The following is an 18,711-nucleotide window of genomic DNA, read 5'->3' as shown; positions in this document are numbered from 1 at the left end:
TTCTAGCCGATAAGGAAAAAAAAAAATACAAATAAAAGTACATTAGGTTGGTGTGAACAAACATTTCGAAACGTCAGTCTCACTTCCCAACATCCTCATTCGAATGTTTTCTATCATACAAATGTTATTAGAAGTTTCGATAGAGAATTTCATCCGATTTCTAATAAGAACTGTCCGGTTGTGATACAATTTGTACTTTTTGAGAAAATAGCCAAAAACTGAAAGCCATTAAAAAGAATTATTTTTGTTCAGGGAGCTCTACCACAAAGGTTTTCTCGCACACATAATGTTTTTATATCATATTCTTGTGTAAAATTTCATGACGTTTCTCATGGTACCTGCAGATTTTTGATATGCCTCAGAGTTTCCAAGTCAATCACAAAAAACTACTGGATGCTCACGGCCGTGCTGCACTTTCGTCATGCATGCACAATAACCGTTATATTCCTGCCTAAGTAGCAACGACTTTTCATCACAAATATTACCTTGTTATGTCTTGTACATACGTAAAAATCACTGATCATTATCATGGTTCTTACAGGAAATTGATATGTCCAATAGTTTTTGAGTAATTGGACGACAAAGATAGAATACTCCAAGCACTGCATAGTTTTACCGCAAGTGAGAAAAAAACACTCTCTTCCCCCGTCCTTACCTGAAAAATATGCTCCTAAAGCCTTTTTTTTTTTTTTTTTTTCCATGGACAGGTTGTAAAATCTCCAAGGGTTGTTTTTATAGTGCTATAAGAAACTCGACATGACCACTAGTCTTTTTCTAAGTTACTGATACTGAAGCTGTGCTTTCTGTCATATGTGTAATATATAGAAAACAATGTTTATTTGTGTGAAAAAAAATACAGATACTGAAAGAGGTCTATATACAAATCAACAAAATTCGGAAGATTCACTTCCTCCAGGGGTGTTGAGCTGCTGGCAGGACCTTGTAGGGTTTGAAGATGAGTTATGTAGTGTGTGTGTGTGTGTGTGTGTGTGTGTGTGTGTGTGTGTGTGTGTCCTACACTAGGGAATACTTCACTCGGCATGGAACCGTTCGAAGCAATCACCCACACAAAGGGCCACATCATAAACAGGACACATGTGACTTGTGTCCCTCCTCATCTTCACCAGGGCACAGGGCACAAAGGGTGCACCGGAGCCTCCTGCAATTGGGGATCCTCTCCTGTCGATGGCCCAGTGTGTGATCCAACGGCACTCTGTCGCTGATGACTCTTCAATGCTTGGTTGGATGTCCTCCTGGTCTTCCCTGGTCCTGACTTTCAGGAGGTGCACCTGCGGGACCTAGCATGGCAGCTGCAGCAGGTTCTCCCAAGGACCAGGAACTGCTGGAGATGGGGGTCTGGGCACCCATGCCGGTCTTCCAGGCGATGGTGGCATTGGCTCCAGTGCTGGTCCTGCTCCTGGAGATGGTGATGTTGGCATCTGTGCTGGTGCTGGTCCAGGAGACGGTGCTGGCCCAGGAGGCGGGGGTCTTGGCACCTGTGTTGGTGCTGCTGCAGGTGCTGCAAGTGCCAGAGGTCCTGCTGGCCATCAGGTTGGAAGGTCAGGGGCATGGTGGATGATGTGCCCTGATGCGGGCCACTCTGCTTCATCAAAATGGAGGAGCTTGTCAACTATCTCATCCACTAATTCCAGCAGACTGACTGACCTGTGCGAGCACTTTTTGCACGAGGTAAATGCATTGAAAATGGCCATCTGGATGAAGTAAAACATGATCTTCTTGGTCCACTTCATGGTCTGCTGCTGGATGGGGTAATACTGGGCCATCTGGTCGAAGTGGTCCACCCCACCCATGTCATGGTTATAGTCCTCCACCATGATGGGCTTGTCCACGGTCTTTTGGACATTAGTTGTTCTCCCTGCTTTTGATGGTGCTTGTGCTGTGGAAGATGGAGACCATGTCGATGATGTGCTAGTCCTTCCACAGTAACACCATCACATTGTCCTTGTGCCTTGCTGTCATGTACCCCTCTGACAGGCTCTTGGCCCTGGCAATGTCCTGCAGCTGCTTTGGTGCTCCTCTTGCCTGGAAAAAGGTTCCAACCACACATAGGTTCCTGCACCGAAGAGTTGTTCGCACAGGGATACAGAGTTATAATGGTTGTCTATGTAAACTTTGTATCCCTGGTCCTTCAGTGGTTCTATGAGGCCATAAACAATGTTCTTCTGCGTCTTCTTCTGCCCCGTATACACCTCAAAGTTCCAGAGTACCCTAAGGAAGCCTCAGCCAGGATGTAAAACTTGATGGGGGTACTGTGAGGGCTTCATGGAGTTGTAAACACCGAAGCTGAGCCGTCCTTCCATGCCAGGGAGCCCTCGTCGAGGCTGAGGTGATCCTTGGGTAAGTAGGTGTCTTGGAATCACTGAAAGAGGTACTCCATCACTGTGCGAACCCTGATGAGCCAATCGTGACTGTCCTGGGGTATGACGAGTGAACTGAAGGCATGGAAATGTTTCAGGATGGCCCTGAAATGGCTTCCACTGATCACTCGCTGGAAAAGGGTGTAGTTATGGAGACGGGAACTTCTCCAGTAATGCCTAGTGGCTGGTACACTGATCACCCTCATGAAAAAGTACAACCCCAGGAACTTGGCCATCTCCTCTTCATTGCAGATCAACCATGAGTCCAACACAGTCCCCAGGAATGATGCATAGTTGTTGGTTTTGCAGGTGAAATACATCAACAACTCGCTGGTGAAGAGAAGCTGGAAAAACTGCAGGGGCATTGTTGGCAGATCTACCCTCGTTCCTGGTTATCCTGTGAAGGGCACATTACACAGTGTGAATGGGCTACTGCTCCACCTGGATCATCTGCAGCAACACCTCCTGCTGTGGTGGCTGTATACGGCCTACTGACACCCTTCGGCCTCCTCAGCCACCCCTTGGCCGCCCCCTGTAGCCGGGCCACGGACCATGGTGGCCTCATCGAGATGGTGATGGCTCCAATGATGAGGACAACGAGGCTGGCTCCTGCTGCTGCAACATGTCGAGGGAAATGAATGCTGTCAGAGAGAGCGCCCTTGTCGACTGAGCAGGGGACGATGACACAGTCACATCCTGCACCAGTTGTGACGCAAACACTGCACTGCGTGCAGGTGCCAGTGTCACGTAATTAGGCCCTGCAACCAGTGACATGGGCTCAGCCAATGGGGAACTGAAGACTAGAGGAGGAGAGACTGCAATGGCTGCTGGAGCGAGAGGTCCAAGCAAAACCGATGGCTGAGGTTGAAGTGAAGATGATGGCTGAGCTGAGGGTCCTGCAGCTGGTAGTGGTGTCTGTTCCCATGGTGTTAAGGGTCGGGGCAAAGCCTTGTGATGGGAATGGCGTGGGATGTCATCCCAATCCTCCTTCCAACTCAAAGAGTTGCTAAGCATCTCCTCCTTACTCTCAGTCTCCTCCTCAAAGAGAACCTTCTGCCATTCCTCAGAAGACAAACTTTTCTTCTCCATCATGGCAAGCACTGACACACAAAAGTTTTGCCTGAGCTACAGGTTCTTAGCTGAAAAACAAGAGATATTATTCACTGTCACACAACAGCTTCCATTGAGAGTAGCACTACACAGGTGGTGTGATATCTTTCCGTATGATCAACCGCTGCACCATCTACAAACACTTCATATAAATGATAACTTTTCACTGTCTTAGCACGGTGTCATACCTGTCCACTGGCGTCCGTGGGTGTGCCAAATATCTATATCTATCTATCTATCTATCAATCAATCTATCTATATTTTCTACTCTCCTTATCTACATATATATATATATATATATATATATATATATATATATATATATATATATATACATATATATATATATATATATATATATATATATATATATATATATATATATATATATATATATATATATATATATATATATATATATATAATTTTTCCTCCTTCCCCTAAGGTTCCCCCAACACATGATACTATATCTCCACGAACACTCGTGACACATGTCACTAACATTTTATATAAATCATAAATTATCAACAAATGTCTTAGCAAGGTACAGTACCTGTCCACTGACCTCCGTGGTTGCCCAGCATTCTTACATCCACTCCACACCTGCTGCTAAGGTAGCGCTTACATATGCTAGACACCCACAACATCCCAGAACAAACCCTCGTGACAGATATCACTAACATTTCATATAAATCATAAATTATCAACCAATGTCTTAGCAAGGTACAGTACCTGCCAATGACATCCGTGGTTGCTCGGCATCCTTACATTCCTTGCACACCTGCCGCTAAGGTATCGTTAACATACGCTACGCACCCACAATATCCCAGAATGAACACTTGTGGCATATTTCACATACATTCTACATAATGTATAAGTTCTCAATAAATGTCTGAGCAAGGTACACACCCTGTTCAATGACGTCTGTGGTTGCTAGGTGTCCTTCCATCCCCTGTGCACCTGCCGCTAAGGTATCGCTAACACGCTATGCACCCTAAAATATCCCTTCACTAACACTCGCAGCACACTTCACATACATTGTACATAAAGTATAAGTTCTCAATAAATATCTGAGCAGGGTACACTACCTGGTCAATTATGTCCGTGGTTGCTAGGCGTCTTTACGTCCCCTGCACACCAGGCACAAAGGTATCGCTAACATACTCTACGCACCCTAAAATATCCCTTCACTAATACTCATGGCACATTTCATGTACATTGTATATAAAGTATAAGTTCTCAATAAATGTCTGAGCAAGGTATGCTACCTGTTCAATGATGTCCGTGGTTGCTAGGCGTCCTTATGTCCCCTGCACACTTGCCGCTAAGATATCGCTAATATATGCTATGCACCCTAAAGTACAGTATCCCTTCATGAACACTCGTGGCACATCTCACATACATTGTACATAAAGTATGTTCTCAATAAATGTCTGAGCAAAGTACACTACCTGTTCATTTCATCTGTGGTTGCTAGGCATCCTTACGTCCCCTGCACACCTGCCGCTAAGGTATCGCAAACATACGCTATGCACCTTAAATTATCCCTTCACGAACACTCGGGGCACATTTCACGTACATTGTACATAAAGTATAATTTCTCAGTAAATGTCTGAGCAAGGTACATTACCCATTCAATGACGTCCTTGGTTGCTAAGCGTCCTTACATCCCCTGCACACTTGCTGCTAAGGTATCGCTAACATACGTTACATAGCCTAAAATATCCCTTCATGAACATTCGCGGCACATTTCACATATACTTCACACTGAATCATAAGCAAATTATTGACTACCACAATGATTCCACTCCTACCTCTGCAGTTACTCTGTTCCTTGCTATGGTAAAATGTGACCATGACACAGCACCTTCGCCTCGAGAGTACAACACAATGCTATATTGGCACACATCACACTCCTTCATAAACACTTGCAGCATGTTTGATATATATTTCACACAAATTCATACGCATAGGCAATCAAAATAATTCCATCCCTAAACACCTCCAATAATCCCTTCCTGACTAAGGCGTACAGGTGATGACTGCCCCATTCCACACTATGGCTATGGCATACGTAATGCCTGCTAGTTTCAATATTTCACAAAGCCAGCCCCTATATCTTTCATACACTATACAGTTTAGGCATTGGCTTCACTATATATGTAAATGTACTTACAGCATAGGGCCTAGGGGAGGCAGAGTGATGAAACCCCACTACAGTGAACTCACATCTTGCCCCAGGCATAATGACTGATAACAGGCACCATTACTTTTCGAGATATATATCTATGTTCCATTGACAAAATCACATCAAAATATCCTCAGAAATAATGTATAATCACACTCAGTCCATAGGGGCTTTGGCTCGAGTGGGAAGGGGAGAATTAATGATGCTTAAAGGGACAACACATGCAGTGCAACCCTACAGCCTGGCTACTTGTGAGGTACTGAGGTTTATCACTAGGGACAAGCTCCGAGGAGGCATTACTGTGTTGTCAAGTGTTTACCTTGGAAGAGAGATGTGCCTGCTAGAATGCACTAAAATATGATGCAAATCGGCTGATAACTTTATTTTTGGCGAATTGTTCTCTGCTTACGAATGAGATTCGCGTCTATGTGCATTTATGTGCCAAACCACAAGGAACGCAATTCGCGTCAACGTGCCTGGGAGGGTTGATTAATTGTAGCAAGTTTATACATGCCACCCAAAACAAACACTTGGGAGAGAGGCAAATATTAAGACCTGGCAGAAAATACAATTCAAAGTTTAAGAGCATTTTTACATAGAATAGAAGAGAAATCCAAAAGAATTATAGTAACTGAAGACTTCAGATATCAATTGGACTACTCTAGATGTAAAAAGCCATGAAAACAGTTGGGATCAAAAGCTCCGAGATCTTGTGCAGTTTTTCCTAACACAGCATGTAAAGGAAAACACCAGAAAAAGAGGACTTGATGATCCATCAGTACTAGATCTTATATTTACTAGGCAAGAAAATGAAATTGACAATATAATGTATCACTCCCTATTCGGCAAAAGCAACCATGCAGTATTAAATTGTAACTTAACCCTCTCACACACCATAAATTTTCAACAAATTTCCCTGCCCCCCACAGAACCAGAACCCTGCTCAGGCTGCTTCCGCTCGCACGGAAAGGAAAAAAATTCTATGGCCAAATTTACCCTTGGAAAATGCATATATTGTTTTAAATCGCAGCCCATCATCATTGTCGCTGTTTATACTATCAGATTAGCAAAAAAATAAATAAATAAAATAAAACAGATGAATAAATGTACAGAAATGAAGCGAGAATAAACCTTATTCTGGTGAAAACTAGCTCCCAACAAATTTCCAACATCGCTGTGAAAAATTTTTCCCATGACATGCAGTTGCAAAGGACATGATTATGTGCAGAATTCCACGATCTTTCAAGTAAGCTTGGTTGCGATGATACATCCAATAGTTTTCAAGTAAATTAAAAAAAAACTATGATAAATCACCTAAAAACGTCTGATTTGTTTATTATTTTGAATGTTATTAGTGACAATGTAACAAACATATATGTAAATTGTATCCAGTTTTGTAGCCCAAAGGTTAAGGAAACCCATGATATAATTCACAGTGTTTATAACCCTTACTGTTATTAAGAAAAGTTATGATGGGTTGCGCGCGGTAACAGCACATACACTCCAGCCCGTAGGCTGAGTGTGTTGATCTTTCGGAACTTTTATTTCGGAACTTTTCCCAAAATAATTATTTGCACTCATAGGTTACTTTGCTTTACAGGAAAATGTGCATAAGAAATCATCATCTTGATCATGCTTTCTTGGGATTTTTTATGTGACCTATACTTTACGAGTAAAATGGCTGAGAGAATAGCAACGAAATGCACCACATTTTCTCTATGAGAGACTTATGGGAAACACACATTTTATACTTCACAATACAATTGTATAAACACTAGATAAATAAGCTGGTTACTCACATCCTCTAGCAGTGTTGTAGTGTTTCTTGAGAGGAGATGGAGTTGCAGAGAGGGGGAAAGGTGTGATGATCACAGCCTGTGTGTGTGTGTGTGTGTGTGTGTGTGTGTGTGTGTGTGTGCAATGTGATTTACTGCTGTATGCTTTCATCAATATGGTACTGATGAAAACATAGTCCTGTGCAGAGCGACGCATCACAAACAGGACATATAGCTAGTGTCCCTCCTCTTGTGCAAATATCACAGCAAACACCGCAGCCTTTTCCTGTGGTGATAGGAGTGGTGGCAGTGGTGATGGCAGTGGTAAGACCAATGGTGGCAGTGGAGATAGTAGTGGTGGTAGTGATGGTACTACACCCTGTAGTGCTAATTGCTGCGGTTTTGACTGCGGCTTTGGGTTTATCTATTCCCATGGGGGAGGAATTTGCTCTGCCTTTCCTCTCCATCACTCTCTCCTCCTCACCAAATTCACTACCACATTCACTATCACTAGATTCTTCACTTTCCATCCCACTAGTAAACAAGTATTTCAAATATTCCTCCTCCGATAAGCCCTTGCCTGCCATCGTAGTTTCAGTGTATAGGAGGGGAATGGTCAAAATCGGTTATGAAATTTCAAATTTGGATTTCTCTGAAAATATACAGTATATGAAACACTTGTAAACCTGCTTCACAAGTACACTGCACCATATAGAACACACCATCACTATAATATAAGTAAGGTATGGACAGTGTCGTAATAGAAAACGAGGAATAAAATGGCTGGCCATGCGCTCACACATCCTCCTAGGCTGACTGCCAAGAGGACACTGAGGTTTGTCCTTGCAATAAGCTGGTGGGTGTTGCCATATATTTCCCTCAGACCTGGCCACCCTCACCTTTGACTCACCAAAATTTGACGCACTTTCACACACAGGAAAAGTTTCTACAATCATTTACCCTATAGGGAAGTTGCGTCATATTGCATCATCGGTTACTCTTCAGATTGCAAGGACTAAGACTTGCATTGAGTCATAGTGCACGAAAAGATAAAGGATTGCAAATGACGTTACCAGTAATAGGGTGCAAAATGAGTCTAAATTACAAAAAGGGCATCTATCATGACCTGAAGATGTACTTCTTAGAAATACAATGGGAAAAGGAACTTAGAAGACAAGATTTAAATATTATATATAGAAAATTCTATGATCTTTATGAAATAGAGTCCAAAATTACATTCCAAAGCACAAAGCAACGTAAATGAAAATAAATGGTTTAATACGGAATGTAAGAAATCAAAAGAAAAAAAGAGACTTGCCGTGGAATAGATACGGAAGACACAACAGTGAGAGGGACATATAACAACTATAAACAGGCAAGAAACTATTATACAAAGATATGGAGGAAGGCTCAGAGACATATTCCATTAGCCTGGAGAAAGTGGCAGGGGCGTTGCTGAGGCCGAACGGCAGGACATTGAATTCGTAATGTTTCCCAATGCTCGTGGAAAAGGCCATCTTGCCTCAGTGTTCTGGATGTACAGGGACCTGCCAGTACCCGGACAGGAGGTCGAGGATGGAAAACCAAGACGCCCCGTAAAGGAAATCTAAGGAATCGTCAATTCGTGGGAGGGGAGTGGCATCTTTGATGGTGACGTCATTCAGGCGGTGGTAATCGATGCAAAATCGCATCATGCCATCTTTCTTCTTTACTAGAACGACGGGGGAGGACCAAGGGCTGGTGAAGGGGGAAATGATGCCAGCCTCTATCATTCCACGTACCTGGTGGTCCTCTTCCTCCCTTTGTCAAGGGTTCCGTCAGGAAGGCTGTCTGATGGGTGGGCCTGTCGTGTAAATTTCATATGACAGGTATGTGGTGTGCCCTATGTCTGCTGGTCCTGTCGCAAACAGGTCCTGGAAATCCAAGAGGAGGTGACGTAGGGTGTCTGACTGCTGGGCTGAGAGATGGTCGGGAATGGGGGGTAGGGGGGCAGGGAAGCGGGAGGAGGATGGGGCACAGGGCTCGGCTTCCTCCATCTCTCCAATAACGAGCCCTTTGGGGAGGGTAAGGGGGGAAGGGACAAGATTGGCTATGTGGACGGCGGTGTGGTGTGGAGGGAGAAAAGTGGGAGATAAAAGGCTGGCAGAAAGGGCTCCCGGCGGGAGGAGGGGAGAGAACAAAACACAGGGACCGGAGGGCCGGTTAAGGGGCACCCAAGCCTCATGGTGGGAGAGAATGGTAACAGCGGCGGAGATGGTGGCAGGGAAAGAAGGAGGAGGGGTGGTGAGGGGAGGCACTGGAGGAGGAGAGGGGGGTGGAGGGAGGGGAGGAGGAGGGGAGCCCAGGAGGGGGGGAGGGGGGTGAATCTTCTGGCCGGGGCCGTGGCGTACAGATGCAAATGGCCTGGGTGGGGTGGGGTGGGGGGAGGAACTGGAGCTGCCGGTAGCGGCAGTCAATTGTAGCTCCAAGTTTTTGGAGTAAGTCCAGTCCTAAATACCCATCGTAGCTCTGGCAGGAGGAGTCAAAAATAAAGAATTGATGTTGGGTGGATATCGGCTGGTGGGTGCCGACCCGTAGGGCCCGAGTCTCCTCACAGATGGCCAAGGGGCCATCCCTCACGTCCACAAGGTGAGTGACAGTGGGGCGGAGTGGGCCAAAGGTCGATTTGTGGTGGGAGAAATAGTGGCTGTACAGGCAGGACCTGGCTGCTCCCGTATCGACTAACAGTCTGGCCTAAACTCCGTTTAATTTCATCTTGTGGTACACTGGGGGGCGATACTTAGGGGTAATGGCCCCCGCCACCTTGGCTTGGTGCAGGGGTGGGCCTTAAAATCCAGCTGTCTGGGGCTTTCATTCTCCTGTTCCTGCTCCTGTTCTCCCGGATGGGGCTCGTCCATGGGTAACAGTTCGTCTTCTAGGGCCTCACCTTCTAAAGAGGACACCTTACGTGAACTCGGGACTGTGATTTTGTGGCAGGCAGCTTTAACCCCTAAACAACGGGCTTGTTTTGCTTTGACTTGCGGCTCCCGCGGGCATATTTGCGCTCCGACAGACTCTCTAAAAATAATGCCAAATAATCAGTTATTAGTCATAGAATATTAAAATTACATATGCATATGGCACATACCTTCAGCTTTCTCCTGGGATGTTTGTTGAGCCTTCGTCAAGTACCGTAGGACTTGTGGAGACCTCTGAAGTTGGGTAACGAAGTCTCCGTTTTACACTTCCCGACAACCCGTAATATGATTACCACAGCCTGATATTATCACTAGAAACAGTATTCAATGATTCTCAAATAGTTTAGAATCCATACTCCAAAAAAAAAACCCACTGTGAAAGCAATGAAAATTACGAGGGCGTATGACCTTCCCATTTGCGATCGTTCGCCGGTGGTGTTCTGTTATTTATTATTCATAAAACCCCTCACACTTTATATTTCTGTTACTATATAACACTTATATATATCTACAGTCTTTATCCATAAGTTTCCTTCAGTAATAGTAGTTTATTGTCACTGTAGGCATTCAATTTCTCTTTCAGTAAAATACGTAGCATTCACTTTCTCGTCCTGTATACTAGCATTGAGAGTGAATGTCGGTTTCACCTTCACTTTCATAACTCAGTATTCATACATGCTAGAGTGAAACTTTCTCTTTCATTACTCCTAGTATATATATACTCGTATTCTTATACTACTACTCATTTACATTTCTCTTTATATTCTCTATTTTATTTATATTATTTACATTTCTATTTTATTTACACTGTGTTAGGCACTGTCACTTGCAGTAACTTATAAAACTATTTTCCACTGTTCACTTATATTTACATTCATTGCTTTCACTTGCTGTTTACACATTATTTACACATTATTTACATTTCCACTTGCACTGTTTTACTCACCAGAAAGATTGTAGTCACTCTCTATCATTTGTCAGCCCTTCACCTCATTCCACACAAGGTTTAGTAGGGGGTGGAGGTCACAGGACCCTTTGCATGGGGCTAAAAAGCGGCGGAATTTGACAGGCGCGAATCCGACGTACTTTCACCTTGAAAGACGACAGTAAACTGATACTGGTGGCCTGCCTAGGGGGAGTGCAATACTGCCAACGTCAGCCTTGTGACAGCTGCTAATATATAGCTATGAAATGATTGGCAGGAAATCTAGACAATACATAATAAAATAGGTAGTTCCAGGTAAATGTAAATATCACTTAGGCTTCTCACTTCCCTCCTTATATATATTTTTATTACGAGAATAGATTATATGGCATATTTCAAGGGGAAATAAACAGCAAAAATTAGCGAACGAGTGCACGTGAGGTGTTGTCAGGTGATAATTAGCCAATTCCAGGTGTATGGCACTATCACTTACCTTATTTCTTTTTTGTATATATTATTTGGTATAAGAATAGGGCATAGGGCTTATTTCAATGGATGAAATCCGTGGAAAATTCCAGGGAAGATTTACTTAGCGTAGAATACAGTGTGGTGGCCTGCAATAATTAGGTAGTACCAGGTGAATGTAAATATCACTTAGGCTTCTCCCTTCCTTTCTTATGTATATTTTTATTACGAGAATAGATTATACGGCATATTTCAAGGGGAAATAAACAGTGAAAATTAGCGAATGAGTGCACGTAAGGTGTTGTCAGGTGATAATTAGCCATTTCCAGGTTTATGGCACTCTCACTTACCTTATTTCTTTTTTGTATATATTAGCTGGTATAAGAATAGGGCATAGGGCTTATTTCAATGGATGAAATTAGTGGAAAATTCCAGGGAAGATTTACTTAGCATAGAACGGCCAGGCAGGCGAGAGGAGAGGGTAATGGAGGGGAGGTAGGGAGGAGAGTCAAGAACGGGGAGAAATGGCTAAATTGTCAACAATGGATGGGAGTACAGATGAGATTAGGAGTGCTGATTATTGTTGGACATTGGCAGTACTGATAGATGATACAAGCCACCACTTGAAGGCCCGGGCGAATTCAAAATAACACAGAATCACGAAAGTGACGCCCCATGGTATGATCCCTTGCTCCCAGGCATCACGAAAGTGATGCCCAACTGTTAAGGGGTTAAGCTGGTCTCGTATGTCATGTAGGGGACAGCTGGAGCTGCAGGCTGTGAATTCCCACGGATTCACTAGGATCAGATTCGGATTTTCCTGGGGGGCGGGACGCTGCTGGCGGGAGGGGTGTGCCCTAGGTGGACTGGGCGCCAGGGTAGGGCTGGTGTGAGGCAAGGGCAGACGTGGCATGGTCGAAGGAGCTGGGGGTTGAGCGAGAAATTTCTTTATCACATTAATTTGCTGAGGAGTAGGGCAGGCAGTCAGGAGGCACCGTATGAGCTGGACATCTCTATCCATGTCTCCAGTTAAGTCATGGATAGTGACGTGTTGTTTGACAACACTCAGAAGCACTCTGAGCAGAGTGTTAAACGTGTCCTGATCCCGGGTTTCCTCCTCTGCCTCCGGGTAGGCAGCAGTAACTAGGCGTCTTGCCTGTATCGGGGTATTATCTAAATCCCCGTCAAATGAACAACTATCCTTGGTCCTAGAACACCTAACGTGTAGAGGGGTCCTTTTTCGAGACAGGGGCTTAGTGCAATAAAGAGAGGTAGGACACAAAAACTCCAGACAATAACCTTTGCACGTATATTACCACAGACAGACACAGGACAAAACAGCAGATATTACAACACGGTATGTGATAGAGAAATAAAACCTTAACTAGGATATTAGTATCTCGCAGGATACTGGCTTAACAGATACTGATGCCAACACAGTAATTCTAGTGCACAGGTGTACAGGAAATACAGGTGCACGTGGGAGCACGGGGAGTGGGTCTCACACGGGGGTGGCGAGGGGAGTGACTCGCGGCAGACCAGAACAGAGTTGTAGTAATATTGGGAGAGAGTAAGTATTATTAATTCAAACTTAGTATTATCTGGTAGCAAAGGGGTTTTGACAATTGATTCTATTCCTCGTTTACATTCACACTAGCGGCTAGTGAAAGATTCTTAAAAAGAGAGGGTGGAGAACACTGGTAATTCATTGTGTTTACAGTAATACAAGCAGGAGAATATTATTAACACTTTTCTCTACTATTTCCTGTATTAAAGGACATTGGTGTATTTTACTATAGGGGATTTCTCGGGGTAGTAGTCTTACTGGTTTTCTGCAAAGGCGTCACTTGTGAGTCTGATTCACCAGAACTTAGTTTCTGCACTCGTCCTTACTCATCTGCCCATGATTTCACTCACCCCGATATTCAACATACATTAAGTCACTGTATCACTGTTACACTAATTCTGGGGCAACGTCACACTTAGCATAAGTCACTTAACTAATTCTGGGGCAACATCACACTTAACATAATTCACTCTTATAGTGGGGGCAGCGGGGAGACACGCCGGCGACAACTCTGCCGGAATAGGGGCACTGCCAAGGGAGGGCATGCCGAGAGGTCACAGGACTACTCGCAGGGGCGTCCTCTCTCGTCCAGGGTTGCAGGCGGCGAAGGGGCCTGTAGTCTCTGGGCTAGGTTCAGGAGGGTGGCCCTCAGGACTGGGGCCAAACAGGTCCAGGAATCTCTGGCTCAGGTCTCCGCCGGAGGTGGAGGTATTACGCCGTCTTGGGGGCATGGAGAGATCATGCCTGGGCATCCTGGGGAGGGTCTGGAGAGACTGAGGGCTGCGGTCCCCAGAGTCAAGGGGCGCCGTCAGGGAGGGGCTGCGGCACTGACATGAACTAGGGTCCGTCAAATGGGTCTTCTCCAGGGCCAGGCGTAGGGAGCAGAGGCCAGGGGAAGAAGTAGGGCCTCGCTGGGGTTCTCCGATGCTGGAGGTCCGGGCTCTCGTCTCACGCTGGGGTCATGACACTGCCGACACCTCTCTCTGGCTGTGGGGCCCGGCTATCAGCCGTGGCTGCCCCAGGGCACAACCATGAGGCACCAAGGCCCGGCTACTGGCCGTGGCCTGAGTAGGGGAATCAGCGCGCCTCTGGACACCTTCAGAGCGACAACCGGCCGTCTGATGAAGGTGGGAGCGGCCACAGGCCGTCTCCTTCTGCCGGAGGGAGGAGTGGCTACAGGCTGACTCGGGGGCAGCACCTTTGGAGCGGCAACCGGCCGTCTGACGAAGGTGGGAGCGGCCACAGGCCGTCTCCTTCTGCCGGAGGGAGGAGTGGCTACAGGCCGACTCCTGCAGGAGGGGGTGTAGGGCAGCTACAGGCCGACTCCTGCAGGAGGGGGTGTAGGGCAGCCACAGGCTCTCTCTGGAAGGACACCTTCTAACGAAGGTGGGAACAGCAACCGGCCATCTCCTGATTACCCTCAGGTCGGTGAGACACCGATTCCCTTACGAGGGGCGGGCGGCAACCGGCCGTCCCAAAGAGGAAGACACGTTCGGAGAGGCTACAGGCACACTCATGTTGAAGGCGGGAGCGGCTACAGGAATGCTCCTGAGTGGCACTGTTTGGAGCTGGATAGGCAGCTCCACCCCGATCTGATCTTGTGGTCCCACTCCCCGAAGGTAGTGTCATCTTCCTGCTAGGGCGACGGTGCGACGGCTGGGTACCATAAAGGCGCTCGGCCCTGGCTGACTCATGCTGTTGTTGCACGGCCTCCCGTGGTTCGGCTGCGGCTACTCCGTGGGGTCTGGGTGGGGGTGTCGGTGAGTTTCCGGGGGCACTATGCTGTACATCACGCATTTCAATTTGTACCTCTGTCTTGCCCACTTTACCGCAAGAATCCTTCTCAGTATTTTATTCTCAAATCCTAATACTTTCTGATCTGTTGCAATTGTACTGTACCATGACTCATGCCCAGAAATTAAAATTAGTCTATCCATGGACTTGTAAATTTTCACTTTAGTGTGTACCGAAAGCATATTATTATTCCAAACGGATTTCAACATTCCAACAGCTCCCCAAGCCTGTCTAATCCTCTCAGTTTCATTGTTTAATGATCCATTAGATGATACAATCGTTCCCAAATATTTAAAGTTTTCTACATTCTTCACCACATTATTCCTCATTACACAATCGATTTGGTTCTCCACATTCATATTAATAATTTCAGTCTTTCCACAATTTATTACCAATCCCACTTTTTCTCCTTCCTCCACCAGACAGTCAAGCGCCCTCTGCATCTCGTAAATACTTCCGCAAATCAGTACAATATCATCAGCATAGTCCAAATCCATCAGCTTCTTATTTTCTTTCCAGTTAATTCTTGCACCTGTTCTCCTTACAACCTTTCTCATAACATAATCCATAACCAAAACAAACAGCATTGGCGAAAGAATTCCTCCTTGAATCAAGCCTGACCTAACTTCAAATGGATCACTCAAAGAACCACCTACCATTACCTTACAAAAAGTACCTTCATGCAGGCTTCTAAAATATTTACAAACTTTTCTGGTGTACCATAGAATCTCATAATTTTCAACATAGCTCCACGTGAAACACTATCAAACGCTTTTTCAAAATCTACAAAACACATAGGCCTACTAAGTGGCATTTTCATCTCATTAGCTTGTTGCATTAGATGCCTTACAATAAAAATCTGATCATTACAGCCTCGACCCTTTCTAAATCCTGCTTGTTCTTCTCTTAAAATTTTATCAATTACTGGCTCTATTCTGTTCAACAAGATTTTGGAAAAGACTTTTGCAACTACAGGTGTCAAAGTTATCCCCCTCCAATTGCCACGCACACTTAAATCTCCCTTTTTTGGTATTTTTATAATCTCTCCATTTTTCCACTCTTCTGGAATTCCACCAGTATCCCAAGCCACATTAAAAAGTTTCAAAAGCGCATTCATCAGCTCATTTTCCACCTAAAGCATTTCAGGAAATATTCCATCTTCTCCTGAGGCCATAAAATTCTTTAACTCCTTTATAGATTTTGCTACCTCTTCCAAAGTTATATCCCTTGTTTCTATCTGCAGATCTCTCTCGGCTAGCAAAATGTCCTCTTCAGCTGGGATTGGTCTATTTAGAACAGATTCAAAATGCTCTTTCCACTTTCCTTTTATATCCAAATCTTTAGTCATCAAATTACCATTTCTATCCCGTAAATAGTATCTTTATATGAGTCAAGCTCTGTACTAGGTTTAACTAAATGGTGTTCTAATATAACAGAGCAGGTTTAAGCAAAAATGTTGTCCAAATAACAGAATACAGTCAATCAGTGCAGGGATGTGCTGATCAAGCTCCCAACTGTTTTGACTACCACAGGCGAGTAAGAAGATGCATATTTGTTAGCAAAATTTTTTCTCAGTAATAACACAAGATGACCACCATATTTAGTAAAGTGAATATGGAAGAATTAAGAAAAGGGATAAAGGTAAAAAAACAGGATGATTACTTCTACCAGGAACTGGTTGGAATGGAAACATGGAGAGAGCGAACAAATTAAAAAGGGCATTTCAGAGTGAAATGGATGAAATTAAGAAGCAACTGCCAATACAGAAGGAGGAAAATAAAAAATTAGTAAAGGCATTAAACAAGACACAACAACAGATGAGCTCTCAGTTGAGGTGGGTTTACATAGACGGAAGATTAGTGAAATGGCGAGTATAGTTGTCAACCTTGAGAGTGTTATGGAGTTCAGAATGATAGAGAGACAATTAGGCAAGCTAGAAATCTGATAGACCAAAGCAGTGATACTAAAGAGAAGATAACCCAGGTGAATGAAGTGATGCACAGTTATAAAGATGATAAGGAAACTACGTATGCTGAAATGGTGAAAGTAAAGAAAGACTTAGAAACAAGAGTCGAAGAAAAAAGCATTAGAAAGGAGGTGAAAAAAAAAATCCAAAACAACCCAAAATTGGTCAAAGATTCAGCAGATATCAACAAATCTATAGTAATAACTGGTATAGAGGAGGAAGAAAAAAAAAAAATCAAAATTTCGAGAGACCAAAAGGAGATGCAGGGCCGGATTTACCAACAGGCCAAGTAGACCATTGGTCTAGGGCCCACTGAAACTAATTTGTCGCGCAGTGTGCCAATGTATAACTGTGTTTCAAGTGTACACTGAGTGTTTCATTATATATTATACTCACAACCATAAGGGCCCCTGTAAAATAAGTATAGGGTCTGGAGTATGGGGCCCCTGTACAGTATGTATAGGTTCACAGTGGTCTTCCACTGGTGGGGCCTACTGATGGGTTTGGCCTGGGGCCCACAAGTAGGTAAATCCGGCCCTGAGGAGATGGCAAATATAATGAGCATATTGAAGGAGGTATCAGAGGAAATCTGTAATAAAGACAGAGGAGCAGAAAAGGCTAGGGAAATATGAGAGAAATAAGTCTATGCCTCTGAAAGTAACCTACCAGAGTGTGCACACTGTGGAGGAAATACTAAAAAATGCAAACAAATTCATGCCAAAGAGGAATGTAAAAAGTATGGATTAAAAGATGCCTAACTCAAAAGGAATTTGGAATACTAAAAGAGAAGAGGGAGGAGGCAAGAACAAAGAATGAGGGAAGAACAGAGGAAGAGTACTTTTTTTTTTTTTTTTAGAAAGTAATTGGATTGCAGGGACGAAAGTGACACATAACCAACAGGGAGTACAAAGGAGGAAGGTAGTAGACTCAAGTTGTGTCAAGTATGTAAACAAGATGATTACGTTGATGTATTCAAATGTAGATGGAATGGTGTCTAAATTATTAGACATAGTAGACTGTATCAAAGCAAAGGAACCACATTATTTGCGTAACTGTAACAAAATTAACCCCAAAGATATCAAATTATACCCTAAACTTCGATGAATACAATGTATGGAGAAGAGACAGAAATTTAAGAAAGGGAGGAATTATAATCTTAACAAAGAAAAATCAACAAATAAAAGAAGTGAAAATAGATATACCTTCACAAGTAGAAATGATTGCATTGGAAATTAACACATCTGAAGGGAAATAAACTGTGGCAAATTTGTACATGTCATCCAAAACAAATACTTGGGAAAGAGGCGAATATGAAGACCTGGCAGAAAGTACAAATGAGGGTTTAAGAACATTACCATATAGAATGGAAGAGAAATCTGAAAATGTTATATTAACTGAAGATTTCAATACAAATAAAAATTGGAATACTCTAGATGTAAAAAGTCATGAAATATGTTGAGATCAAAAGCTCCTAGATCTTGTGCAGGAGTTTTTCCCAACACATCATGTAAAGGAAAACACCAGAAAAAAAGGACTTGATGATCCATCAGTACTAGATCTTATATTAATCAGGCAAGAAGGTGAAA

Source organism: Coenobita brevimanus, chromosome 8, assembly GCF_032717465.1.
Source record: "Coenobita brevimanus isolate Jiangsu-jjx chromosome 8, ASM3271746v2, whole genome shotgun sequence".
Lineage (NCBI taxonomy): Eukaryota > Metazoa > Arthropoda > Malacostraca > Decapoda > Coenobitidae > Coenobita > Coenobita brevimanus.
Note: the sequence above shows the minus strand (reverse complement) of the source record.